This window comes from Cupressus sempervirens, chromosome 9 (assembly GCF_028749045.1).
Source record: "Cupressus sempervirens isolate cs-2001-9-10 chromosome 9, ASM2874904v1, whole genome shotgun sequence".
NCBI lineage: Eukaryota > Viridiplantae > Streptophyta > Pinopsida > Cupressales > Cupressaceae > Cupressus > Cupressus sempervirens.
This window is the reverse complement of record NC_143126.1, coordinates 147,366,243-147,388,998: the sequence shown is the minus strand read 5'-3', so window position 1 is coordinate 147,388,998 and position 22,756 is coordinate 147,366,243.

Below are 22,756 nucleotides of genomic sequence, written 5' to 3'. Positions count from 1 at the left end.
TTGGGATCCAGGTGGATTGATTGGTCTATTGTTCAGCCATTGCTTGAGGACAAGCAATATTTGGAAGGGGAGGACTTGTCATGTCCCCTTTTCAAATAATTAAAAATAATAATTTTTGCCAAGGCAGGCAGGCCCAAGAAGGTGAAGTTTTGAAAAAAGGGGGGGTTAAACCTTTGGAAACTGTTGGACTAATAAATGAAAATTATTATTAAAATATGTTTTATTAACCCCTCTTAGATGTGAGTTAGGGTTATGCCCTCTTTTAAGGGGTTTGGAGGCATTTTGGGCTCATTCCAAAACTTGATTTTTGCTCATTTCTTTGTTGTTCTTCAGAGGCTGCCAAACTTGTGGAGAAGGAGACCCAAGAACAGGAGTTTTTAGGTTTCCAAGAAGGCTAAGGATGGGAGTTTGAAGCCATTCCATGTGCATGCTCATGCAGAGTTTGCCTTTGTGCTGAACAGTGCAGATTTGTGGTTTTTTGGGTGTGTTTTTGTAAGAGTTTGGTGTTTTTGGTTGAGTATTTCATATCAGTTTGGGTTGCTGCTGTATATCATAAATTTAGATGTTAAAATAGAGCTTAATATATTTAATTTTTCATGATTATACTTCTATGATAGATTATCAGTTCTTTTGTGGTGTTTCCGACTATTTTGTGTTGTTTTCGGGAGCTCGATGAGCATTGTTTTTGCCCTCCATTTGGGAGATGTTGTGTAAATATTATACAGATCTGGAAATGTCATTTTTTAGGCTTTTATGCTGCTGAAATTTCTATAAAAAAAAGTCTACTTTCAGATATATTAATAATATGTGAAGTTGTGAAGTTTTTGGCACTATTTTCAGCATACCCGATTTGGGGTTTATTAAGAAATTGGTAGATCTTTGAAATATTGGTTGTTTGATCATAAAGATCTGATTAAAGGTTTGAAATATCATATAAAATCAGAAAAGGGACATTTAAATTTTTTTTCCAAGGTTCCACTACTTGAAAATAGGTATCTATATCAACCAAAATGCAAATTTCATCCTTAGATCTGTCCATAATTGCAGGTGCAATTTTGAATCTTTGTTTCATTTCATTCTGAAATTTTCTCATTATTAGGTTTCCACTATCCAACATCTTATCTGTAGGATGCCTTCTGCATACTTTTGTAATCTTCTCCATTGTGCATATATCACTACTCATTATTTCTATGACTGGTAAGTAAGGAAATCTTTTAAGTACATGAAAGAATATGTGATTGATAAATGATTGGAATCTAAAAACACAATTATTTGTTCTCTTGATCTTTTCTAGGTTGTCTAAGAGTTTCATTCTCAGTATTTCACTAAAATTCACTTTTTCTTTCTTTACACATATCTTATATGCTACATAGATGAATCCTACTGAAAGTTCATCAATCTTTGAGCTTGCACAAATAGAATAGGCAATAATTTGACTCAAAAATCTTACATCATCTCGCTTGATGGCATTGATCACCATAGCCTTTCCATTATATAGTGCTTTAGTATAACTCTCAATTTTCTTCTTGACCATTTTCTCACCTATAGGTACACTACCTTGTTTACTAAGACAAGTTACATCATGAATAAGGTCAACAGAAATATCAACTACATTGTCTTGCATCCATAATTTACCATCATGTATCCTACTCAATATGATCTGTGTCCACCCATTTGTTTCTAACTCATGGTAGAAGTGATATTTAAAAAATTTTAATTCATTTAGATGTTCAAATCTAGGCTTCACACTCATGTCATAATTGAAAACCGATTCCATATCTTTGTCCATGAATTCACTACCAATAGACTCAAATTACTATTCAGATTACTTCCTGCATCTTCAAGATGTACTACATTGTTCAGAGTGATAGGAAACACTAAGTTAGGGTTTCCTTTAGTAGGTTTTATAAAAACAACCTTTAGCTTAGGTCTATCCTCATTCTCAACATTATGTACTACTGAAATATCCATGATTCTATCAAACAAGAACTTTTACCAAACAAATTTGCAGAAAAATTATAAAATACCTCTTCTAAAAATAGGGTTTGCTTCAAAATCTCCTTAACAAGCCACTTCTAATTTCTCTTTACTTTTTATGTGTTTGTTATGAGGTGAAAATCAATTCTAAACTCCATTTATTCCATCAACTTGAACTTGCATTAATTGCATACTTTGCAAACACAAAAAGTTGTCAATTTCATTATGGAATCAAATAACTACTCAAGATCATCTACCTGATCTTCAAATATCACTCGAGGTTTGCCATAGCTAGTTTCCATCATGACAAAACTCTACTAAACTTCACATCAATAAATTCTCTAAAAAAACATACTTTTCATCTTTTGTTACAAAATTAGCCTTTTCTTATAATACTAGTGACTCTGAATTCCTTCATAACTTGTTCAGATGACCTCCAAATTACAAGCAAGCTTAGGTACCATCTAAACATAACTAGTACACCTCTTCCAAACTTCACTACCTCTAATTTGATCTCTGAATGAAGTTCTTAAATTCTAATGTTGTGAACAAGCTTAATTCAACTTAGTTGAATCAAAATCAACAACTAACTTTGATCTTCCTATCTCATCATCATCTAGCTTTTCCTTGAGATATCCACTCCTTTTACAAATTCCTCATTAAGTTCTTCTTGAAGTTTACTAACAATGTTTCTATGTTCCTCATTGTCTCTATTAGTTCTCGATTTCCTTTCATAGTTCCTTCTATCATTTCTGACATTCTTTTCATCATTCCTTCTGTTCCTGAAGTTTCTTCCATTGTTCCTTCTTTCTCTAAAGTTTCTATCCATTCTATAGTACTTTTTTGTGTGTTTGAATTTTTTGCATAACTAACATACAGGTACTCTCCTTCTAGGATTCTATTGATCATTAGGTGTGTGACAATTTTGAGCAATGTGTCCTAAATTGCTACACTTATAATTCACAATCTATGTTATGTTTTCATAAGATCTTCCTTCTCTTGATGTCCTTTTATTAGATATTCTTCTATCTATAGGGTTGGTAATTCTAGACATTATACTATTTCTTCTATCGTGATCATACCTAGGTTTCCTACAATCAATTGCATTATGGCCCATATCATGACAATTATGACACTAAAAGTCCTTAACATGATTAAATGACTTATTAGTATAATCTATTTTTTCATATGACCTATTTCATTACATAAAATGCACTTACCTCTAAATTCATACCTAGTTTCCTTAGGAGATTCCACATGCTTTGGTTCATCCAAAATTTCAACTTCCTTGTTTTCCTCAATTTCTTTGGGCTTATCAAAAGATTGACTGGATTTAATCTTATCATCAAATTTATCTTTTTCTTTTGGATCTAATCTAATCTCAAGTTTTTCATAGACATGTTAATTAGATAACTAAGACCAATCTTATCATAAGTAGGTCTCTGTATTGACATTGAATCATCAAGATTTTCTCTACTAGAATAGAGCTTCTCAAGTTGCTACTTACACTAATTTAATTCACCTTTCACAATTATATTTCACTTATGACTTTTTTCATGGTATTTTTCAATGTTTCAAACTGACTGGTTTTCTTTGCCAGACTGCCTCTCAGATCTGCATTTTCAGTCTTTAAATCAGACTCATTTTTTGTAGGATCATTTTTAAAGTCTAATTTAGATTTTTAATCTTTAATTCATGCTTCAATATCTTCTACTCTATCTTCAATTTTGAATAATCATCATCACTAGTTCCAAATTTAGTAGATTCGGGCTTGGATTTGAGATGTTCAATCTTTTCCTTCAATTAACCAATGTATGCTTTAGAGTCTTCATATATATCCCTTAGCTTATCTTTTTCTTCAGCAAGGAGATCAAAATGTTCAAGAGCTTCTTCTAGGATCTTACTCAATCTATTAATCATTTTCAAAGTAATTGCACTCTGATAGCAATTTCTAAAAATAGGAATTACTAAGGATGAGGGGTGTGAATCAGTAATCTACAAACTTTAGTCGCCAACTAGATATTATTTTTTACTTTAAAACATGCATAAAAAAAAAATAAAGTAATACTAAGTAGTAATAGTAATAGTAATGATGCACAAAGATAACTCATAACACCATATTTTGTTCACTAGGGAAACCCTAGCCAAGGGAAAACCCCAGTGGCGATGATACCCACTAGATAATATACTAATATATAAGTTCCTTGTCAAAGGATGGACCCTATTATGAGTCAATGAGAAAATTCAATATAAGGAGTCCCTGTTAAGAGACTTTGAATCCTTGTTAGGAGATTCCAACCTTGTTAGGATTTGTAGTATAGTAGATGCAAGATGAGCCCACTACCCAAGCATGCACTTCTAATTACATAAATAACTCACTACTCATACAATTAATTAGACTAAATATAAGTGCTTTATCTTCTTCCTTGACTGATATTTAATCTTAAGCTCGATCTTGGATCACCAAATAGCTCATGTAAAAGTTTGCATATAATTACAAGATAGCACTTGCAATCATAATCACAATCTTACAATTCACACCCCATAGTCTTACCGCAAAATGTCCTTTGCATAAATACCATGCCTTTTCACAAATTTTTGTTGGGTTGGCTAAGACCAAAATCTACTTTTCCAACTTAGAGTAAACATCTAGGATGTTAGCCCTAATTGGATAAGTAATTATCTTGTAAACAAAATAATCCTTTCCTTTAATTTCATTTTCCTATTTTTCTTCAAGCATGATTATCTCTATTTTGTATAGTCTGTACTAACTTTTGAGGTTATACATGTCATCACCAACATGTATACTATCTCCATCTAACTTCACTACTCATAATATGACATCAACAACAAGTTATAAACAAAACAATACATTGTTGTAAACCAAATTTTACACTTAGACAATTTTTTTATTATCAAACACTAAGTATCTTTATTTTTAAGGTTTCCTATAAGCATGTACATCATGTGTTGCCATAAATGATAACCGTTACATATCATTATTAGCCAATTGTCAACACATACTATCTAGCATATGTGTTAGCCATGGATGTTTTCTTTGTGTGTGATTGTGTTGGTTCATTATCTCCTTCAGCACAACAGGAGTGGGCCTATGGGTTCCACATGGTTGGGAGATGTAGCTACCTATACCACTACTAGGGACCATTGTACAAAGATGGTCTCTTGTCCTAGTACAACTATTGTTGGATGTTTTCACATGGTTCTTTAGGTTCTAGAGCATGCTTTCTTGTAATTTATGCTTTCGTTGGGATGCTTGTTTATCATGTTTAAATGATGTTAGTTATTGATACATTTGTTTATTATGATGATTATCATATGATAGATGATGTTATTTATTTTGTAGGAGCATCTTATACTTTACTTTTAGCATGTTATATTTCCTTATGCTTATGTCATAGGATGTTTTAGTAGTGGTGTCCTTTATGATAGTACCAATGATTTGATTAGTAGCTCAGGATGTTATGCGCAAGGGATGTCTAGGGCTCACAATGGTCTTATGATGCTATTATGGTTGGGAGCAACCACGTACTTAGGTTGGTTCTACTATTCACTACAATGTTATTTCTATTTATTGCAATGTTGTTTTAGTACACTATGATGTTTCCTTCTATACTTTCCCTTCATTGCTTGTTACATGGTTAGATGTTATTTTTTTCATTCAGTATTGATTTGAGTTTCTTTTCCTTGAAACATGGATCTAGTACTCTCTGGTATGGAGGAAATTCTATCCTTAGCTTTTTACTTTTTTTTCTCAGCCTTTCTATTTTGGTATCTCATGTGAAATTGTAGTTTCTCATATGACAATTCAAGCCCTTGTGTGGTGTGTTGGGTTTCTTCACGCAGCTTCTAGCACTTTCTCATGTGAAACCCAACACCAATATTGGGTGTCTTGGTTGTTTTTGACCAAGTATCTTCTCATTTCAGGTCATGCACATCCTCGCATGAAAAGGTACCTCCTCGTGTAGCATGGTGCACATCTTTGCACGAAAATCTATCTATTATTGGTCCTTGCATGAAAAAAAGGGGAAATCTCCACTAGTTTTTGGGGATCAATTTTCGGTGATTCTAGTACCCTTTGGGTTTACTTAATTTTCTATGCCTTGACAGATCATAGATTTTTAGTTTTGTTGTCATTTTGGTTTTATGTTTCCTATTGTGAGTGTGTCAATTTGGGTAGTGGCATTTGGAGATTCATTGGTTGTTAGAATGGTAGTTCAGTCTTCCATTGTGATCTATTTGATTGGTGTGTGATGTTATCATGCGCACTCATACTTGTTTTAAAAAAAATAACTTGGCTTGTTTGTATCCTTGTTCTAAGGATCTCTGGGTAGGGCATTACACATTCTCCATTCCTTTGAGGTACCAATACAACAAGTACAACTCATGTGCTCAAGATTTCTTTGATCAAACCTTTTTGCAATAACTCATGCACTTGTCTGTTAAGTTCATTCTCTATAGGTGTCAATCTATATGGTTCTTTATTTGGAAAATTAGCTCCAAGAATCAGATCCGTACAATGACTTATATTCCTTGCTGGAGGTATATCCTCTATGACAATTTCTTGGTACTCATTTAAGAAGTTTTAAATTTCTACCAGTACTCGACCTCAACCAGTTTCTTCTATCACTCGGTCATTACCAGCTTTTTTTATCACTCGGTCATTACTACCAAAACTCGGTCCTCTAGGAATTATAGCAAAAAAAACTTGGTTCCTTTTCATTTCTTTTTTAAATTGTTTCCCATTGACCATGAAAATTTTCACAATAGTACAATTAACCTCATCTAGACTTTCAATCAAAGGCAATATTTTTTTCTTTTTCCCATTCACCCAAAGAATATAGTGATTCAATCTTCCATCATATATAGAATATCTATCATATTGCCAAGGTCTACCCAATAGAATATGACAACAATCCATAGGCATAATTTCATATAGAACTTCATCAAACTAATTTCCAATCTTGAACTTCACAATACATTGCCCACTTACCAATATCTTATGCTCATCCTCGATCCATGAAACATGATAGGGTTTAGGATGCTTAGCCTCTACAACTGTAACTTTGTAACCAACTCTTCTAATGCCAAATTTTTAGAACTTCTACTGTTAATGATTACCTTAAAACATTTTATGGCCATCTTACATCTAGTTTTGGAAAGACTTCTCCTTAGGATAGGTTCCTCATTACTTCCTTTATTACATAAGGTTCTTCATAGCATCAGTTTTTCTCCAACCTCAGGTCCACTTGGTGAACCCTTGGAGTGTCCTTGAATCACAATATTTATGTTACCTTTCCCACTTTTAGAAGATCTACATTCAAAATATCTATGCCCTTCTTTACCACATCTAAAACAATTACCATGAAATCCACCTCTAGAATAAGAATTACCTCTTCCTCGATAAGAATTAGTACATCCTTGGTAAGAATCACCACCTTTCCATTTAGTATTTCCTTTGTCATCATTCTTCCATTCAAATTTCCCTTTTTCTTGCACAAAATTGTCAAATCTTCCACCTTCTCCATAAGATCTACTCTGGCTCTATAAAATCTACCACCTTGACCTATTTGTCTTTGTTCATGCTTCTTTGTCAATATCTCCTCAACTTTCAAGACATATTGGTATGCTTCTTCCACACTTTCTAATTTCACAAAACTTATCTCATCTTGAATTCCACACCTCAATCCATTTAGATATCTTGCAACTTTCTCAACATCATCATCCACATGTCCAGATCTAATGTCTAATTTATAAAATTCCTTAGTATACTCCTTCAAAGTCATGTCTCTTTGTTTAAATTTTTCATCTTTCTCAACAAGCTAACTTGGTAATCAGTAAGAAGGAATTTTTTCTTTACCTTGTCCACCATTTTCACCCAAGTTCTAATCTTTTATTTTCCTCTCCTTTGTCTATCAATTTTCAAATGCTCCCACCATAGTGAGGCATGACCTTTCAACCGAGTAACTACAATCTTCATCTTCCTATTATCAGGAGTATTTTCATAGTCAAAGAACTTCTCCATTTCAGAGATCCAATCTAAAACATCATTGGTATCTAATTTTCTATCATAAGGAACAACTTCTACATTAGGATTTGAATTTTCCCTAGACAATACCCTCAACAATCATGCCTCATCTTGATCTTTTTCAGGTTTTGGATTAGGTTTTGGTGCTACTACTTCATCATCACTCACATCATCAAGATGTGCTCCTCTCCTCTGGGATATCTCTAAAACATCTAATCTACCTATAATCTATCTCAATGTATCCAATACTACATTATCAAAATTTCCTCTACCTTGAACAATCCTTACAAATTAGGTTCTTGCAAGATTGTAACCCTTTGCAAGTTGTAGGTCAAATCCTCATATCTGCTACCCCACAACCAAATTCACTTAGGATTCTACACAATCCAATCTCCACAAGGATGAACCTTGAGCTCTTATGCCACTCAATGCAAGAAGGAAGAAAAATAACTAGAGCCAAGGGCACACCCACTATCCCAATGACCTTGCAGAGTAAACACAATGAAAGAAAACAATGTTAGGATTAAACCACGAACAACAATAATAATTACATGAAAATATAACCAATAAGAAAAAATAATAGATCACACAGAAAAGAACACAAGGCACCAAGATTTAATGTGGTTCACCCAATAACTAGGCTACTTCCACCAAATAGCAAGTCCAATATTTTTATGATCCAATGATTACAACCTGATTACAATTTGTAATCCCTTATAGCTCAATATTGCCACAAGAACCAATTTTGCATCACACCTTGTGAAAACAATCCCTAACCCTAAGCCCTTTTATACAAGTATTTTAACCACTTTAGGGTTATAATTAATAATTACATGTTAGCCCAAAATCCTAATAAAATAGGGCCAAAATATTTTTTTTGGGGCAATTCTTGGAACCTCAAAGAATTCATGAAGTATGTACAGTACTTTCCTGATCAGTCACCACAATCTAACAATCTCCCACTTGGAGACTGATCCTATAGCAATACCACTACCACATGGGGCTCCCACTAGATCAAACCACCCTGGACTCTACTATTCTTTTATTCATATTCAGTCTAGAAGATCAATCAAAGCTAAAGAAGAGTTCAGCTTCTCCCTTGTTACAACCTTTGTCAACATATCTACTAGATTGTCATTGGTGTGTATCTTCTCTAGCTTTAACTATCCATCCTTCAAAACTAACTGAATGAAATGGTACTGCAACTATATGTGTTTGGTTTTTGAATGCAGAGCTAAATTCTTTGCAAGATGAATGGCACTCTGACTATATGTGAACAAATAATTATCCTTCTAAGGATGTCTCAATTCTTGCAAGAAGAACTAAAGCCATATCATCTCCTTTCCTACCTTTGTAGTAGCTACATACTTTGCCTCAGTAGTGGATAAAGCATTAACCTTTTGTAATCTAGAAACCTTGCTCACAGTTGCCCCACCAACAGTAAAGATGTAACCTATAGTACTCTTCCTGGTATCAACATCCCCTACCAAATTAGAGTCAACATAGCCCAGTAAATAAGTAGTAGAGGCCCCAAAGTGTAAACACTTATTGGATGTTCCTCTCAAATATCTAAGAATCCATTTGATTGCATTCCAATGCTCAATTCCTGGATGACTCATATACCTACTAACAACTCCCACTGCATGTGCAATATTTGACCTAGTACATGCCATAGCATACATCAAGCTTCTTACAACTAAAGCATAGGGTACCTTGGACATCTTATCGCCTTAGTCAATTTTAAATGACCAGGTAAAGCTGTGTTGACACCTTTAGCATTCTCCATAGAGAAACATTGCAACACCTTCTCAACATAATCAACCTGAGATAATGTCAATGTTCTATTTTTCCTATCTCTATAAATATTCATACTAAGGATTTTTTTCTACCCCCAAATCCTTCATAACAAATGCATGTGCTAATTGGGTTTCTAGCTCCTTAATGTAATCCATGTTAGACCCAACTACAAGCATATCATCAGCATAAAGACATAAAATAATGTATTTATTATCATCCAACCTCTTAAAGTAGACACAATGATCTGAATGACACCTATTGTAACTATGCTCATGCATAAAACTATCAAATTTTAGATACCATTGTTGAGGTGCTTGCTTCAAGCCATATAAACTTTTCTTCAATTTGCACGCTAAGTTCTCCTTACCTTTGACTGCAAATCCCTATGGTTGAGCCATATATATCTCTTCATCCAAATCACCATGAAGGAAGGTTGTTTTAACATCCAGCTACTCTAAATGCAAATCTTCAATAGCCACTAGACTTAAAATAGTACGGATAAAAGTCATTTTAACAATAGGAAAAAATATCTCATCAAAATCAATTCCTTTTTTCTGTACAAATCTTTTTACAACTAACCTGGCTTTAAATCTTTTCTTACCTCCATCCTCTTCTTTTAACCTATAAACCCACTTGTTGTATAAAGCCTTTTTACCTGTAGGTGACTTGCACAAATCCCATGTCTTATTCTTCAGCAAAGAGTCCATTTCATCTTTCATTGCAAACTTCCACTAAATCTTAGTATCCACCTACAGGGTATGTGCAGGATCATGGTGTACCAAACTATGGCCTTAAGTGGCAGTGAAAAATCAGCAAATCTGGGTTATGTCAAATTGACACATAATTTTAAAGTGGTTCTAGACTTTATATCAAAAAGTTGTAAGAAAATAATTTATAGGAAATTGAATCTAGTTTCTAAAATACAAGGTCTTATCTAGAGAAAAAATTATTTGATTGGTCAAAAGTTTGGATTTTAATGTAGTACTACAAAAATTTAAGGGGAAAAATAAAAAGTAGGTGTATGTCTGACCACCTTAATCATAATCAAATGATAATATTTTTAAATATAATTTTAGATATAAAAAGTAGACTCATTCCTGGATGTGACACATATTTTTGGGAATTTTTATTCCAAATAAATAATTAATTATGAATTTTCTACTATATTGTTTTAAGAATTAAAAAACTCCCATGTCTGACCACCTTAACTAGTTCAAAAAAAATCAAAATTAAGTTTTTTTTTTTTTTTTCATATACTAGTCAAAGCATAGAATGTGACACATCTTTTGAATTTCACAAATCTTATACGATTTGAAAGTTATAGCTATTTTTCAACCAGTATGTCCATCAGCACTTTGTAGCTAGCTCTATTAGAAAATAAGTAATAATTACTTACTGAACTCATAATTTGAGAAACATTACATTTATGAAAAGCTAAGAACATTCTTAAGAAACCCTTTTCATTACATCAAATTTTGGTTTTAAAAAAGTCGTCAGCTACATGCTTGAAGTAAAAAATACAAAAAAAATGCCAAAAACACATTTTCAGGATGTTTTAAAGATGACCATATAAGGTTGGTATTGAAAGATATAGTAGGAACCATAAAGGTATTAATTGTTTTCATTTAGTGTCAGGATGGGTGGGAAAAAAGTTGGAATAGATTTTGAAATTCTTTGAGGCATTTCAAAACTACATATTCTTCAGATCGCCACTTTTTGGCACACCATGATCCTGCACCTACCCTACATAGCTTCATCATAACTTTCAGGTTCACCAGCATGAATAAGTAAAATAGAATACAAAGAGGGAGAAAATCTTTGTGGAGGTCTAATTTGCCTTGTTGACTGTCTAACATTCATCGGTGTATGTGGTATTTTTTGTTGTAGTTGTTGCACATCATGAGGAATGGTTGGAACATCAACTTTTGGAGTATCATCTAGCACTACATAATCATCTTCTTTCTTCTCATGTTGCTGTAACAGATCTTTGTACAACACTTTATCATTGAATATGACATCCGTGCTTCTTACAATTTTATGATTTTCAAAATTCCAAAGCTTATAACCAAACTCATTAATGCCATATCCAACAAATACACATTTCTTTGACTTAGCTTCTAGCTTGGTTATATTTTCAGAATCTATGTGAGCAAATGCTTCACAACCGAAGGTTTTGAGAAAAGAATAACTCACCTTCTTACCAGTCCATGCCTCCTCTAGAATACCATATCCCAAGGAGTAGAGGGACCTTTATTAATCAAATATATAGCACTATTGATAGCCTCCACCCACATGTGTAAGGGCAACCCAGCATGCAACCTCATGCTCCTTGCACATTTCACTATAGTCCTATTCATGCATTTAGCCACTCCATTTTCCTATGGAGTCTTTGGAATAGTTTTCTATCTACAAATACCATTATTGGAGCAATAATCTTCAAATTCATGACTACAATACTCACCACCATTATTATATCTGAGACATTTTAATTTTTTACCAGTCTCATTTTCAACCAAGCATTTCCATTTCTTAAAAGTTTGAAATACATTAGGTTTCTATCTAAGGAAATAAACCCATACTTTTCTAGTTGCATCATCAATAAATGTAACATAGTAATGAGAGCCACCAAGGGAAGATACCTGAGCTGGTCCCCATACATCGGTATGCACAAGCTCTAATTTCTCGCTTTTATTTATCTTCCCAATCTTTGCAAAACTCACTCTCTCTTTTTTTTCCATACACACAACTTTCACAAAAATCCATATTAGCACATTTCAGAACTAGTAAAACTTTCTTTGAATGAAGTACTTTCATACCTTTTCTCGCTCATGTGCCCAAGTCTGTTGTGCCACAATGTTGTATCAGAATCTATAGCAACTATTTGTTCTCCATGCTCAACTGCAACAATTGTTCCTGAACATTCATTTTTTTTTGAAACAATTAAAGTAGAAGGAACAATATGACCTATACAAAGATATAAGGTGCCTACTTTCACACCTTTTTCTACTACAAGGGAACCTTTTGAAAGCTTTCAATTTTTATCATTAAAAGTAACTACACAACCCTCATCACCAAGTTGCACTGCTGAAATTAAATTCCTACTTAGCCTTGAAACATGTCTTACCTCATGTAGTAGCCAATGATTCCCATTCTACAACTTAATCTTAATTTTTCCCTTTCCAAAAATCTGATAGGGTTCATTATCCCCCAAATAAACAAGCCCAAAATCCCCTTAGGCATAATCAATGAAATAACCTCTATGAGGTGTAGCATGAAATGAAGCACTAGAATCTAAAACACATGAATCATCAACACTTTCTAAAGATAGAAGCAAAGCATCCTCTTTGGATTTGTTACTTACCACATTTGCCTCTTTGTCTCCATCTAATTTATCTCCTTCATTTTTCTTTCAATTCCAACGATCTTTCTTTTTGTGCCTTAGTTTTCCACAATACCAGTAGTAATTTACTCCTCTCAATTGAGACCTCCTCCCCTTTTACTTTCCTCTTGATTTTCCATGATTTCTAGAATTACTTCCTCTCTCAGTCATTCTGCCCCTACTTTGTGCATTCAAAGTACTTCTTGATGTAGATCCACCTAAGGTTTTCCTACGAGTTTTCTCACTCAAAATAACACCAGTTACATCATCATATTTTAAGGTACTAGATCTAGGAATAGAATTACTCACAACCATTACCAAGCCATTCCAACTTTCAGGAAAAGAACACAAAATCAAGAGAGCCCTAATTTCTTCTTCAAAATTGATACCCATAGAAGACAACTGACTAGTAATAGTATTAAACTCATTTAAATGATCTGTAGATTTTCCTTCTGCCATTTTCATATTAAATAAATGATTCATGAGAAATACCTTATTTGAAGTGGAGGGCTTTTCATACAGTGTTGCTAAGATTTTCATCAATTCTTCTGTCATCTTTTCTTTTGTAATATTAAATGCCACTGATGGTGCCAGGCATAATCGAATGCTTCCAAGTGTCTTTCTATCCAAAAGATCCCATTCATCATTTGACATAGATCTCTAATTCTTGGCTTTGCCTTCCAATGACTTCCATAAATTCTTTTGATATAGATAGTCTTCCATTTCCATCTTCCATAATTGGAAGTTCTACCCATTAAACCTATCAACCCTCAACTTACCCTCATCTGCCATTACTCCTACTCAACCGTGAGACTCCCACTCAACCATGAAACTTTCCTACAGAGGATAACTGAAAAATAACTAGGCTTTAATACCACTTGTTAGGATTAAACCATGGACAAAAATAACAATTACATGCAAATATAACCAATAACAAAAAATAATAGATCACACAGAAAAGAACACAAGAAAAACTTGGTTCACTCAATCCCTAGGCTACGTCCACCAAACCACAATCTAAAAAACAATAGAGAACAAAACTAAGGAGAGAGAGAATAAGATACTTTATTGATTCATCAAGTAATCTACATACATGCCTAGCTGTAAGGCCTTCCGGGTTATGGCCAGATACAAAATACATTCAAGATCCATGATCCAACATCAAATTCATATTTCCAAACACGTATGCATTCCCCTTTTGAAACCCTCTAAGTTCTACATTAAACCTAAGCCTAGGAACTCTATTTATACTTGCCAAAATAGCTTACAAAAGATTTTAGAACATTACATCAATGAAAGGCCAACCTCAAAATGGTCAACATTCATCCCTAGACAAGAAGCTACCATTAAATTCATGAACCAAATTAAATATGAAAGTCAACTCCTACTAAGAACCGAACGATAGACACCTTGGCTAAAGAATGAACCGAGCATCAACAAATAGTAGGCTCACTTGGCACATGAAGGAACACTCAGCCAATATTGGATAACTTAGCATGTACTGGAACTCAACAATCACTAAAAATTGAAACTCAATAGTAACTGGAACTTGGCAACAACTAGAACTCAGTAGCAACTATAACTAGAACTCGGTAGCAAATAACATTTGATAACAACTCGTAAATGAACAAAAAGTGCAGGATTACAAGGCAACCCAGGATGCTCCTACATCACAGTATGTACTAAGAAAATAGTATATGCCAAGTCACTCAAGTGACAAGAAATTCTATACTTTCCAAGTGATTTAGGTGCTGAGTAGATAGTGTATGTTGAGTCATTTAGAAGCCGAATTACAACATTGAAGATATAGTGAATGTTGAGCATCAGAGCCTTTGGGTGTCGAGTGAATAGATTTTGGCATAGTTGTTCGTAATGGCACAAACTTCTATACAGACCATTTTTAGGCTGACCTAAGGATTTTTTACGATTATAGAAGATAAGAATGAATGTATATTATGAATCCCTATACAGTGCATGCAACTAATCAGAAAAAGGGATGAAATAAGAAGAAATATGGATCAACCATAGCTATTGATTCTTATCTAATCCATTCATGAAGATGACTATATAAGAGTGACAAACCCTCAAGAGTTTTTAAGCCTAGAGCTGTTGAAGGAGATGAATTCTAAGAAGAATAAGGATTCATGGTGGCTAAGGAGGTTGAGATAGAGGAATGAATTGCACAATCAGTTAGAGAGAATAGAACAAAGAAGATTGAGGATAGAATAGACATATCTAATTAGAAGGATCAAGGATACATCATAAAAGAGAAGATATGACATCTAGCAGTAAGGTGCTCGCTAAAGGATCATGGCTTTGAATCATTTTGATAGGTGATATAGAGAAAATCTCCTAATAGAGTAGCCTTAATAGGTTTTGAGTTCTAATAGGCTCTTTTAAATCTCTTAACAAAGTGCTTACTTCTTGTAACCTGAAATCCTCTAACAAGGTGAGACTCAATAATCTTTGTAGCCTTTGACAAGGAAAATCCTTCATAGGATAGATCATAGTTTATGATCAAACTCATTATAAACATAATTTGGTACATTTTATAACTATAGTAGTGAAGATTTGTGGGTGTTATCCCTATCCCAATTTTACCTTCTCTTTGGAGGGCTTCTAGGTAACCAATATCTTGTGTCAAATGTTATTTTCTTTATGTTATGTATGAAATGCATGGATAGTTATTTCAGTTTACATATTAGATTATGAGATGAATGTGTGGTGAATATATTTTGGTTAAAGTTTTGAAGTGTTAATTCACCCCCGCCCCTCCTAGAATTTACTTTTCCATTAAGTAATTCCAACTGAGTTTTCTATGTGCCATGAATTATTATGCTTATCCATTCTACTTTTCATGCTAATGAAATGTTAGAAATTTGTAGTGTTAGTGGGCTTCTAAAATCGTCAAGAGTTTTACTAGATCAATTCTTATGTCCTAGAGATGATGATTTTTCTTTTATAGAAATGATTTCTTAAAAAAGAAATTCTCTCAATGTCATGGTTTATCAAAATTCATGACATATTTCCATGATGGGTGAAAAGAAGATCTTGCAAAGGTAACAATTTTAAAATAGTATATGAAACATTAAAATATACATCAAAGAGTAGAGGTGAAGGATTTAGATGTGAGTTGGTTGCAAAAGAAATGTGTGTGACTGATAGTATTTTAGATTTCAAGAAGAATATTTTTTACAAGTATGCATGGTATAGAAATAGGTGTCAGTGGTTGGATTATAAGATTATAATGTTTAAGGACACTTGCCCCATTGGCATTAATATATCAATTCTTTAATTTGCAAAGAACTACAAATTTTTGCCCCGAAATAAGACACAATCTTAGTATTACAGCTCCTTCAGATTGCTATTTTTGTTCACATAACATATAGACATGCCCCTGATAGTGTAGAAGATAACTAGATGATAATCGGAGAATACCACTTTTATATGGCAATGATATATCTTACTCTCATGTGTTTGTCCAACATTATTTTGAGGTCTTGTGAGAGCATGATATTGCTATGGATATACATCTCATTTGGTCAACTAACTGCATAGATCAATTTAAGAATGCTTTCATATTTTATTAGTTGTATTAAGTGCATATAGAGAGGGGTGTGCCTCATATTTTGATGTAGTAGCATCTTGAGATATTTGGTTATCCTGCTCAACTTAGGGAGGTGTGCTCGATTACTTCCTTGAACCTACTTAATAGTTGTTGTGGCAATTATCTCAATGGATTCATTTAGTCTTCTTTCACCTTGTTCACTTGGCTCAATGTGCATTTTTATCAAGTGATCTTTTTCTTTGTTCATCGAGCAATGCTTTTCTTCATCTCCTTGGAATTCATCCGCACTTCTTACTTTTGGAACACATTCATCAATATTCATTGTGTTCTTACCATGATTCAATACATAAGGTAGGATGATATCTAGGGCCAAAGGCTCATCTAGATACCACACAACTTCACTGCATTAATACAATGGAAGAAATACAACCAAGAGACAACACTAGAAGGAGAAAAAACAAAATATATTTATTGATTCAGTAGATTTACTTCAAACATGCTAGATTGTAAGAGGTTCCTAGTTTAGACAAATAGAAATTTTAGCTTACGTATCATAATCCTCATTCAACATGTATGATCCACAATCTCTTAGACTCATTATTCCTTACTTTTTTACTTCTCCACTTAAACCTAGGACATGACTCCCTATTTATACTTATGAAATGGATTACATAAAATTCTAGATTTGTATTAGAAAAAGCAATGACCCAAAATAGGTCCACACACTTCCTAAAGACCGATCCCATATAGTAGATCCAACTCACTAATTAAATATATAAGTTGGCTTTCAAGAAGAACCAAGCATATAACTTAGTAAACAAAAGGAACAAAACTTCACTGAATAGACTAAAAAAAGTCACCAAACACACTCAATGAAAGGGTGAAGATCACCAAGGGGAATAAACAAATACTATAGAAGGTGTCAAGGAAGAAGAAGCTAAGGAAGCACCTATTCCTACTAATCCAAAGAAAAGAAGGCTAAGGCACAAGTAGTGAAAAGACCTAAGAAGGTTGCTAAACCAATCCAGCCAAAATCTACAATGCCTACTACAAGGGCTAGTACATGTTTCATTACACAAAAGGCTAAAGAGAAATCCAAGCCTAAAAAGAAAGAAGGTGGAGCATAGAAAAGACCAAGGAAAAAATATATTGCTCAGGCTGAAACTAATGAGGAAAGAATTGAATCTAAGACAATTGGAGAAGATAAGGTGGAGACACAAAATCAAACAGGTCAGATAGATTCATCTACACCTCCAACATAAGTTAAAGGTGCAGTTCAAAGTAATGAGGTAGAAATGGACAAGCTTGAAGAGGCTTAGTTGACACCCAATCTAAAGGAGCAAGCAACAATTCAATCATTTGTAACTTTACCAGCATTTGAAACTCCTTCCAGTCAAACTCTTCAAAGGTCGAGCACAGATGCAACACCTTTGCAATTCTCAGTGCTGATTCCAAGTTCATCAAATATGGAAGAGGTAATAACATATGGAGATGTAAGCCTAGATGAAAAAATTATATTACCTAAATTTTATCTTGCAACAATAACAATCGAGTAAATGGGTATACTTCAAGAAGCCCTGGCTAGAAAGAAACATCAAGAACTGCTCAAAAGGGAGCATAGGTAGAAGCAAGCTTTGCTTGATATTAAATATAGCTTCTTGGATGCATTTAGTCTTGCTACTCTAGATGAAAGAAAGCCACTTAGGCAGGGGTCCCATGAGGAGGGGCTACAAGGCTATTTTTCAGGTAGAGGAGGCCCCGTAAGAATTTTTTTCAAGGGCTACAAGTTTAATTAGAATCTTTTCCTTCAGAATAGGAGCCCCACTTTTTTAGGAAGCAGATGAAATTGGGGTGGGGCTGGAAATAGCCCCACCAACTTAGGGAAAAATCTAGGCATTTGTCAAAGACTGAAACTTTAAAACTAAAAACGTCTTTTATCATAAAATAAATTTTAGAAAGTTTTTCCTTAAATTTGGGATCTAAAAGTCAAATTACAAAATCCATAAGACTGCTCAGCTTACAAATTTCCTAAAAAATCTCAATGGGTGCAACTCTATTTTTAAGGAATCTGGATTCCATGGGACCCCAACCTTATTGACCAATTGACTAACATAGTGGAAAAGGTAAGTAATGCAGACATTGATACAAATGCAAAATTATTAGAATGGTCTAAAAAGAAGTTTCAACATAAAGTGAATGAGAAGATATCCAGTGAAATAACACTTACACAAGTTGCACTGGCAACTAAGATAGACAGTGTGAAGAAAGTACTTGAGAACATTTTCTCTCTATACACCAAACTGTGTAATCCTACACTCTTCACACAAGAAATAAGGAATTACATCTTGAGCTTGGAAAGTCAAATGAATTCATAAAGTGCAAAATTGCCAATGACTAGCTTAAAGTGAGAAGCATTTCAGGACCATATTGCAAACCTAGAGTCAATTAGCACCACTATTTGTAGATGAAGCCAAGATAAGGGCTAAAATGATAAACATCTAGACTACAATGACCCCTCACATGGAGATTTTGCACAAGGAATTAGGCTATGCAAAAACTCTTATGAAGAAAGATCCCAAAATTTCTACATTAGATGGCCTAGTTCACCTTGTTGCCAAGTTGGCCATCCAAATTAAGTCTTTGGAGGTAGCTTGTGACAATTGGGATGATGCTCTTAAGATTATTTTTGAGGTCCATAAATCCTTTTTGGATAGATACACTATTACTGTATGACCTATTGACATTAGTGTCAATAAGGGGAAGATATAGAAAGAGCTAAGGGGGATTAAGAACATGGGGGAGCAAGCATGGGTGAGCAAGCATAAAAAAACGAGCAAGAAAAAGTGTATCAGTTGAGGCACATCTAACACCTTGAGTACAAAACTAGATCAAACAACTCAAGGGGAGTTATAAGATTTTGAGTTATAAGTTGTTGTAAAATTTTGATATTTTTTAATTTTGTATAGAAGCTGAATAAGAGTTATGTAATGCTCATAAGAATAAAAGAATTGATGCATGACCAAGTGTTTTTGACACTCATGTCAAAGGGGGAGATTATTGATCTCATATTGGTTTTGACAAGTTAGTGTCCATACACTTAAGTCATTTACTTAGTTCATGTTGAACAAGTAGTATATGCATAGCAAAACATGTATAAGTTAGAGCATACTGAGTCAATAGTGAGTGTGGAGTCACTTATGTGCCAAATCACTCTTGTGCCAAGTGATTCAGGAGTTGAGCAAGCAGTACATGCCGAATCATTCAAATGCCGAGTCATTTAGATGTTAAGTCATAGTATTGAAATCAGTATATGTCGAGCATCAAAAACTTCAGATGCTGAGTAATATAGTTTTTTCATAGTTATTTGTATTGGCACAAACTACTATGTAAACCATTTTTGAGATGACTTACAGATTGAATTACAATATTTTGGTGATAAGGATGAATCTTAAGTTAGAATCCCTATGAATTACATACATCTAATCAGGTAAAGGGAAGGTGTAAGTGGAAAAATAGGTTAATCATAGCCATTGATTCATACCCAACCCTAAGTCACCTAGGTCTTTTAAGGAGGAAAAACCCTAAACTTATCACAAGCTAAAATGGGAATGTATGAATTACCAGGGACAGTTTTGAGGTTGCAAACCAGGACATTCATGGTGACCAAAATATTATGATTTGAAATTGCATTGAAAAATTCGTTAAAGGAGAATAGGAGAAGGAAATAATGAACAACAGAGAGACATCTGATCAAGATAGAACAAGAATACATTAGTTTAGAGGTGATTTGTCATCGAGCAATAAAGTGCTAACCACAAGATCAATGCTAAGACATTCTAATAGGGTAAGACCTAACAATTTTTATAAGCCTTTAATAGGGTAGACCTTTTACAAGGTAGATCACGTTTCATGATCAAACATTGTAACCTTCATTGGATACACTTTATTACTACAGTAATGAAGATATGTGGGTGTCATCCCCATGCTAGTTTTACCTTCTCATTGGAGGGTTTCTGGGTAATCTTATCTAGTCTCATATATGTGTGAATTCTTACTTGTTTACATGCTTTAGATGTACATGCTTTACATGGTATTTCAACTTACTTATTGAATGTATGAGATGGATATGTGGTGAATGTTTAATAGGTCAAAGTTTAAAGCATTGATCCACCCCCTCCCCCATTCAAAATTTTACCTTTCCTATTGTAATTCCAACATAAACTACCAAATATACTACCATATACTGCCAAATATACTACCATATATATATATAGATCAACTACCATATCAACTCCCAAATATATACCAAATCAACTACCAAATATACTACCATGTATACTACCCAAAAAACTACCAAATATACTACCAAATAAACTATGAAAATTACCAAATTAACTACCATAAAACTACTAAGTAACAACAATAAATGACTAAATCAATGATCTAATCGATGATTAAAATAGTTTAGTCATGTATTTGGTTGGGAGATAAATGTCCAGAAATAAACTACCATTGGTCACGTGATCAAAATTAGTCACATATGTAAAAATTTTAGTAGTTTATTTAGTAATATATTGTTGTTTCTGTACTAGTGTTTCCTTGTGTCAATGCAAGTGATGCTTGAATCTGAGTGTCTTCTTCCTCTTCATCCTCCTCTTCATCTTCTTGCTTGACAACTTCACTGAATTTTGCTTTTAGTTTCTTTACCAATTTATCCTTCTTTTTTTATGACAGGGGCAATCTTCAACTCCATAGTAATCTTAGACTTGGCCATCTCATAGTTACCAAATGCTTTGGCATCTTTGTCTACTTCTTCTACAAGTAATGCTATTATTGCTCGAGAGGCCTCATCAACATTAATTTCATAACCTAATGGCCTTAGCCATCTTACTCTTGGAATTGCTACTTGAACAAATGTTTAATTAGCATCAACTAGAAAACAAACATCATCATAATGTTTTTCCACTAATAACACTAGAATCCTTAATCTCTTTTCCATGTATTGCTTGAAGTCCTCAAAATAACTAGTTATTACTGACTCAAAATTTTCACGTAATTGTTTAATGAACTCTTCCTATTTGAACTACAATAGACCTATTTGTCTTCCATGCAACAATACCCAATGTAGGAAATGTGTTTTGAACATAAAAGAAGATACATATCAAAATAGATCTGAATTTACATTGAGGACTCTTTGCTTTCCTTATTGCTCCTAAGTTTTTAATCAATTGTTCTAGCTGTAGCTCAGAAAGATCATATGTATGATCCTTCTTCATAATGTTGTAGCCCATATCTACTACAATTTAAGGTACACTATTCAATCTTCTTGATTGATAAAATTTATGTGCAATTACCCTTACTACAAAATCTATTAGAGGATCTATGATGGTGTCTATGGTCATTCCTCTCTTGTTCCACACAACTCCTGTGTTCTTTTCAATGACTTCTTTAGACTCTCTTCTCATAGTCTTTGGCTGATCTAGGGTTGGATACCATGTTACCCTATGGATTTTTTCTCTTTGTGATTTTGATTGGCCCATTATCTAACCACATTGAACTATCATGAATTCTTCTCAAAACAATCCTGATCCATTTAGTTTTGAAAACATTAGGGAAATCTAGGGCACAAGTTAACCCTTTATTTTCAACAATATAGAATTCTTCTCCTAACACAATGTTTTCACATAGTTTTTCATATGCTTCTCTGATTTCCATGTCAGCAATACTACCAATCTTACAATTATAACATTTTTTGACATCCTGTATCATTAAAACTTGTGGTTGTATCATAGATAATGCACCTGAGGGATCTTATTTCTATGTTATGTCTGGAATGGCCTTAAAAATTGGTTGTTTTACCTTACTGCTAACCAACTGAACATTTAAAGCTTCTTTTCCCTCTACAGCTTTTGCTTTCGAACAATTAGACACCATTTTACAAAACTAGGGTTTATGAAATTAGAAACAATGTATCTCAGAACATGATAAA